The 7522-nt window shown below is 52.0% G+C and overlaps 1 pseudogene; it reads right to left on the bottom strand.

Moving 5' to 3' along the window:
* Positions 1–1141: 1141 nt before the first annotated feature.
* Positions 1142–3996, bottom strand: LOC120701587 (annotated as a pseudogene).
* Between the last annotated feature and the right edge of the window lie 3526 nt (positions 3997–7522).

The raw sequence follows: 7522 nt of genomic DNA, 5'->3' as shown, positions 1-7522 counted from the left end.
GAGCTATGGGTTCTTATATTTTGCATGTGTTTTGCTCACTTATATAGTTTATGCATGCCAAACCGCCAAGTCTTAGAACCAACGAATACATACATACATTACAACTTACTAATTATAGTTCTTGTTTTTACTTTACTTATCAAAATATATATTAGGTTCTCACAAACCGATTTCTATTGATTTCTGAAAATAAGGCTAGTTGCCAAAAATAATGTGTGTCACTGCACCAAAAGGGTCCATATCAACGAGATCTTCTACCGGCTAACCAAAACTAATTGACAAGTTACATACTTCATAAAACAATAAGCCCTCCAAAACAACTACTTGCAGAACCATCACCTGCTTTTGATAAAAAAGCATGTGTGTGTGTGCGCGCGGCAATACTATTGTACACCCACCTCCTATTACTAGCAAAAATAATCGTTAAAATACTGAACTAAATTTACCAAATTACTGAACAATGTTCAGTAATAGATTGCCGATTGCTGAACTACTAAAAATTTGTTTAGTAGCCTCTTGCAAGGAAGAGCGATGGCGAGCGGTGGCTCCGACTTCCGACAACGAAGATGACCGGGGTGCTTCTTGCAAGGACATGGATGTATTTATGCTCATTTTAGCTATATATTCATTTATTTGTGTAACCCATCCTTTTTCATCATCTTTCAATAAGAAATCCAAGCACACTCCTCTTCTTGTTCTAGACAGCTTTTGGTGTGTTTTAGTATAGAAGGAACTAAGACAACGTATGCTATGCAAACCACCTTCGTATGCAAACTATGGAAACTCCCATCTGGACCACCGGATCAAGATCCAAGGGGCATGAGGAGGGGGGTAATTTTCCAAAAATCAGGTTGTTATTCAAATCCAAAATTTCCAAAACAAATGAAATATGGAGCATTACAAGCAAAATTTTATTGCATTCTAGTAGTACAATCAGATTAAAGGAAAACACAAGACCCAAATTAAAACAAGCTGTTAGCCCTACATATATATAGCAGCGCACAGCAGCATCCATCTCCTTATTAAAAGCGTGACAATAGTTAATAATAATAACTAATAGATGCATATGTGATCCGGTCACATACTCGCATGCATGATATGCAACCCGGCCCGGACCAGCAGCCCAGTACGTCTAGCCCTCTTACCGCGGGCATGCCGCCCCAAATGCTGCGACGCTCTCGGTGATGAGCTTGCTCCACTGGGTGTTGGGATCGTCGGTGGCGAACTTGGACCACGTCGGCGTGGAGTACTCGTAGCGGCTGTGCGTGATGCGCTGGTACTCCTGGATGTCCTGGTTCTTCTTGATATCCTCCGTGTCGCGGAGGTCGACGGTGAAGATGTCGCCGTAGGGCCTGACGGAGTGCAGGAAATGCGGCATCGAGATGGGATCAGCAGAAACCCCGGCGATGTCGGAGGCAACGACAATGCTCCGCATGTCCGGGCTAAACACCGGGTGGGTCACGTTCCCGGCGACGGTGTCCGAGCTCCTCATCACCCGCACAACCACCGTGGGGTCCGTGGCATTCGCAAGGTAGATGGCGAAGAAGCCCGGGTCGAGGAGGTCCATCTCCGGTGCGCCGGCCGGCTTGTCGCGGGTGGAGGAGAAGACGATCCAGTCTCCTCTTGGTGACCAGCTGCAGTGGGTGTCGGTCCATGGCCCGTTCGTCAGCCGTGTCACCGTGCCTTCGCCCAACTCCCCCTCATCCGAGTCCTCCATGATGTACAAGTTCTTGTGCTTCTTCTCCCCTCCACCCCTCGTCGACCGGAACACGAACTTGGTCCCTTCCGGGTTGCTGGATGGGAAGGCGTACGTTGTTGAAACCGCCATCGGTGAGGCGCGACACCCTCTGGGTGGTGTGCCGCTCGGACACATGGGAGATGGCATAGATCTCCAGGGGCTGGGAGGCACTGAAGGATGGCCCTATGCAGACGTAGAGGGTGTCCTTGTCTGGGTTCTGGTTCCACACTATCGAGAAGATACTGTTCGAGCTTCTTCTCTGCACAAATAAATCACATTAGTTTTCTTTTGTCACATACATATATATGATTGTACATAGTTTTAGTCTTTTGTTTCCTGTTAGTTGTTAGTTTTTGTATGCTTGGATGAGGTATATACCTCATGGATTTTGTGCATCCCCTGGCTGTCGACAAGGTAGACAGTTCTGAAGTCATTGTCAATGAAGGCGAGCTTGGAGCCGTCCTTGGAGACGGTTGGGAAGACACCGGATACCCTGAATAGCCCCACATCCTTGTGCGACTCTGGAGACTGTATCTTGTGAAACTTCTTGGTGACGTTACTATATCCACTCTGCATGCACGTGCCCATGACAATGTTTTAGAGCTGATGCCCGGAATAATCAGCAAGGAGGCAAATAATTAAATTCGGCTATTCTATTAATTAATTACCTTGAGAAGCTCCTCCGTTGTTGTGCAGCGATGGTAGCCAACGCGGCTGCCGCCATCCAGGATGAAGGAGTCGTAGTGATCGGCCTCCGGGTTGACGTTCTGGGTGATCTTCACCGGCCGGTCAGGGCCGTCGTTGACGTCGAAGATCTCGATGTGCCGGCACTGCACCTCCCCGCGGTGGTCGTTCGTCGGCCCGGTGTTCTGGCGGATGGTGGCGACGGCGACCCTGGTGGCGCTGATGGCCGCCGGCGTCACGGCGTCGAAGGCCTCCGGCATCACCCGGGTGGTCTGCCCCGTGGCCATGTCGTACCGGAACACGCCCCATTTCGTCCGGACGGCGCCGCTGGGGAGCTTGGTGTCGATGCCGCGGTGGAAGAAGATGACCTTGTCGCTGCCCCAGCACGGCCAGCCGCCGTCCCTGATCAGGATCCTCGGCCGCAGACCTCCCTGCGCCGCCCTGTCCACGTTAATCACCACAATGTTATTTTTTTTCGCGACCGTACCTGAGCATGTTTTTAATTAAGAAGAAAAGAGAAGTATTACACAAGAGTCGGTTTTAGAATCAAAACCGACACAGAACACTCCGAAAAACATGACTACATGATCCCCGTTGCGCGACCCGAAAGCCTACCTAGCCTACAAACCGCCAATTCAAGGCACCTAAAACCAGCTTGAAGCCAAGCGTCAATCTCATCATACACCCAAGTGAGTATGTCATCGATTGTAGGCACTCGTCGATTTCATCATGACGATGTCGGTCTTGAGGCGCTCGATCTCGCCCGTCCATTGGTTGAACCGGAAGTTGGCCACCGCCACCATCTCCCCCAACGGCGACACCGCCGGGCTCAAATCATACTGATCTGCCAGGGCTCAAATAAATCACCGGAATTTATTGTTTATGATCGCATCGATCATCAGACAGGTTGAGTGAGGCGCGTAATCCATGGCGATCGATCGGCTTAAGTTAATTACATAATTTACATTATATTACCTGGTGGAGTGAGGCGCTCGCCGCTCGGTCTTGCCGTCGGCCAGGTTGGTCTTGTACACGACGGTCCACGGGGTGCGCCGCGCTCTGGGGGGCTCCTTGGTGGAGACGTAGACGAGCGAGTGGCCGACGGCTCGGCCGCCCTCCGTGAAGCCGCCGGCGATGCAGCCGCTGTCCTCCATGCGCGCGCCGCCGAAGGTCCCGGCGCCGTAGATTTCGGCCAGGCTTAGCACCACCACGTTCCTCGCCGCCGCGTCGCCGCCGCGACCCTTGGAGTGCAGAGCCACGCACAGCGTCTCGAGGCCATCGTCCCTCTCGGAGACGAAGACCAGGCCGGTGACGCGGCCCGCGACCGCGTCCTCTGGCGTGGCGCCGCACCTGGAGGCCAGCTCGGGGTTCTTCTTGCCCAGGAACACGAGGAGCTCCTTGAGCGCCGCCGGCGGGACGGGGCGTCCGTTCTGGTTGTAGGAGGCGCCATCGGTGAGGAGCTCCTCGCTGTTAGCCGACAATGGCAGCGGAGGAATGGGGCACGAGAAGATGTCCAGCGGTATGGACGGCCTGTAGGTCGTGAAGAAACTGATGCTGCCGCGGCTTTCGCCCATTGCGATGGGAGCCAAAATGAAGAAGGAAACTAGCTTCTTCACTCGATGGACCGGCCTCTCGATCTGCTATAATAAGGTTTATTTGTCGTTTGTCCAATTGACGCTCGGATAGATGCTGTATTTATGATGTGACCGGCCAGCACGGCCAATAGATTAGCACGGTTAGTCAGTGACAGTAGAAGCAACCAACTTCGTTCTGCCAGTCTGAAAACTACCCAAGAGAACATGAGGAATGTTGAGCACTCTATTCTGCTTGTGATGAGTGAATTGTCAACCGTGCGGTGTGATCGTGTGCTTGGTCTTTGGATTGCAGGTACACGGGTGTCGAGTGTCGACGGGGAGCTGTCGTGGAGGTGCTGTGGCCGATGGACCGTGCGGTGGACGACGGTGAAGGGCAGCCGGGACCGGAGCTCGGACCGGGCGGCAGCTGTGACGTCCACTCCTGGATCGAGGGCACAAGTGGCGACGGAAGGCGGGTTTCTTAGTTTCAGCCACAAAACCAAGGAGACGGACGGCGGTTGAAGACGCCAAGTTGTGGAGGCACGGGCGTCGGTCACGGGACTGACGGAGGCAACGGGCGTCGACGGCGTCTAGGGCCTCGCTGCGGGCGAGGAGGTGACGGGCGTCGGGCGGCGTCTAGGACCGTCAGAAGGCCGAGGCGGGAACGGCGTCTAGGGCCACGGCGTGGAGGTGGGAATCTTCCCGCGCGTGAGGTTTTGGCGGTTTTCTCAAAACCGACCACCTACCCGGGTTTCGCGGACCCTCTAAAACCGCGGACCTGATCTTCATCAAGATGACAGCATCGCGGAGAAGACTTCGTTTCGAAGAAAGAACCTCGGCCGTCGGATGAGATCGTGTACATGGGGTGCTGCAGGCCAACCGGTCTGACCGGTCCCTGGCACCGGTCTGACCGGTCTCACCAACCGGTCTGACCGGTCCCGCGGGTATAAATACCCCTTCACTTGTATTAGATTATTGCGGCTTTTGTAATCTGTTCGTGGACTCTTCTGTTCTCCAGGCCGCCGCCCCTGCGTCTCCCTCCCTCTGTTCTTCTCTTTAGAGTAGGATTTGATTATGGATTTGTGAGACTTTGTATTGGATTTGATTGGGAAAGGAGGCCCCATCCTCCTTGTGGCCTCTGGGCTTTTGAATCAATCCAATTCTGTTCCTCTTGTGCTTTTTGTGATGGATTTTCGTTTCGATTTTGATGCACTTGATTGCGACGGTTCGTAGAGCTCTTTGGAGTGATTCCCGTGCTTCTAGCTTCGTGCCAAACCCTCTGGAATCGCGAGCTCTTCAGAATTGAAGTTTTTGAGTTGTTGAGAAAACCCCAATCCTTCTTGATCTCCCCTCAAATTCTCAAGATTCGTTGATCTTTAGGACGAGATCTTTTGGGGATATGTTCACGGGGTAGGAGCGAAGCAATCCCCCAAGTTTCATCGATTTTCGTGGTCGTTTGGTCGAGATTCACCGTTTGAATCAAAGTTTTTCGGGATTTTCTGGGTGCCACCGGTCAGACCGGTAGGCAAGACCGGTCAGACCGGTCTGCTTGCCTTTGGACAGTCACGACCAGTCAGACCGGTCCAGTGCACCGGTCAGACTGGTCCATGCAGAGAGGTCTACTGTTTTTCCAATTTGCTTCGTGGTTTCGCTCGCACGTTCGATGCCTTTTGTGTTGGTTTAACTTTTCCATAACTATTCCAAACTTTGGTCAGAACGCTTGAGGCTTGGGTGATTTTCGAGATATAGGCCGACGGTTTGAATTTCGGAAGAAATTTTGATTGGCTCCCATTCACCCCCTCTCTGATCGCCGGCTTCGGTCCCTCAGAACAACCTATCCACGAAGGAAACGCACTCATCACACGTATATGGAGGTACATGGAGCAGCTAATAACACATCAACCAAATAAACAGTAGATTAATGTGGAAAACCCCCAGGTCGGTGTAAAAGTCATAAGAGCCTCGGTAGCACCTCAGATCAAGTCCTGAATTCGGCTTCCTGTGGGGAGTGAATATTCTAGAATTTAACAGTGTTGTGCTTTCAGTGGTAGGCAAAGTTTTTGTTAACAGCGAGACGCCTATGGTGACTTGGACAATCTCAAGAATTTGCTGGCTCAGTCTTCGAAAATGCTTATACGGGTAGGGTTTGCATATGTTCGTTCATAAGGGTGAGTGTTGCGTGCATTGTAAGTGTCTGAGTTGTACTGTGTAATCTCAAAAAAAAACTACATAGGATCACCATCCAAGATCCATACACTATTAGCTTAATAAGATTATGGATCTAAATAAGCTTCAACTCGTCTCTTACCTTAGAAATTAGCAGCGAGGTTTTCCACCTCACTCATCGGTGATGAATTTTAGTGATGTGAAAATCTGCGGCGGTCAATGATAAGCTTCGTTCTAGAATCATTATTATACTTGTATTATTGTAGTTTTAGGCGTAGTATGCGTGATGAAGAAATCAACTTGGTCATGTACAACTGCAGGGATTCACACCTCATTCCAAACGGAGGGTAAGTGCCGTTCCTAATAATTAAGGAGCCATCCTAAATTTTAGCAAGTCCAAATTGTAGGAAACAAAATAGCAGGGCCTAGTTAGATGACATGCATGAAGCACCCAAAAATTATTACCTTCTCTACAATTATTATGCTGTAATTAATTAGTTAGCACGGCATACATGAAGATCAAGTTTTGTCTTTTTTCTTTTTGTTTTCTATCTATTTCTTGTTGTAAGCTCACGTGCCACACCCATCATGACATCATGTGATCTAACGCATCACATTACAAATGAACCAGAAGTACAGCCTAAGATCAAGTCCTTTTCCTTTTGGAAAAAGATCAAGTCCTTCTTCGCATCTTATGCTACTAATAAATAGGATGTCACATGCATGCATGCATGTAGCATGCATTATATTGCACGTTCAGGCGGTCCGCAGCGGGGGGGGGGGGGGGGGGGGGGGGGGGGGGGGCGGTAAAAGAAATGCAACCTCACATACAGTGTGATTTTACAGTAAAAAAGCCTGCAGCGGTGTGCGCTATCCCGCTCTGTAAGATCCAGAGTCGCCTTCCGCGCGCTACTTCCAGAGCTGGCGCAGGTGGCGCGGTATCGGCTAACGCGGCGCGGGACCTGCGCAGATGCGCGCCATCCAACCGCCGGGGAGCTGCTGACGCCGCCGCCCGCCATGGAGCTTGGGACGGAAGGGAGTTTCGCCGGAGCACCACCATGGATGCCGGATCGAGACTCGGGATTCCGATCTGGGTGCAGGGAAGGGGAGAGGGGTACGGGGAAGAGAGGTCCGCGCCGGAGGAGTGGACCGTGGAAGGGGCTGGACCTCATGGCCCTGTGCTCGAGCTGCTGCGGGAGGACCTCCATGGCCCGACCTCCAGCCGCCACCGACGTGCCCCGCCCAGATCTAGCCGCCACCGCCGTGCCTCGCTGCCGAGCCGGCGCAGCCGAATCGAGGGGGCCGGAGAGGGAGGGGCTGGCCGGGAGGGAGGAATGGGCAGCGCGCAGAGGTGCTCGCC

This window comes from Panicum virgatum, chromosome 3K (assembly GCF_016808335.1).
Source record: "Panicum virgatum strain AP13 chromosome 3K, P.virgatum_v5, whole genome shotgun sequence".
Classification (NCBI taxonomy): Eukaryota; Viridiplantae; Streptophyta; class Magnoliopsida; order Poales; family Poaceae; genus Panicum; species Panicum virgatum.
The sequence above is the reverse complement of the archived record's forward strand: the minus strand, read 5'-3'. Positions and strand labels throughout refer to the sequence as shown.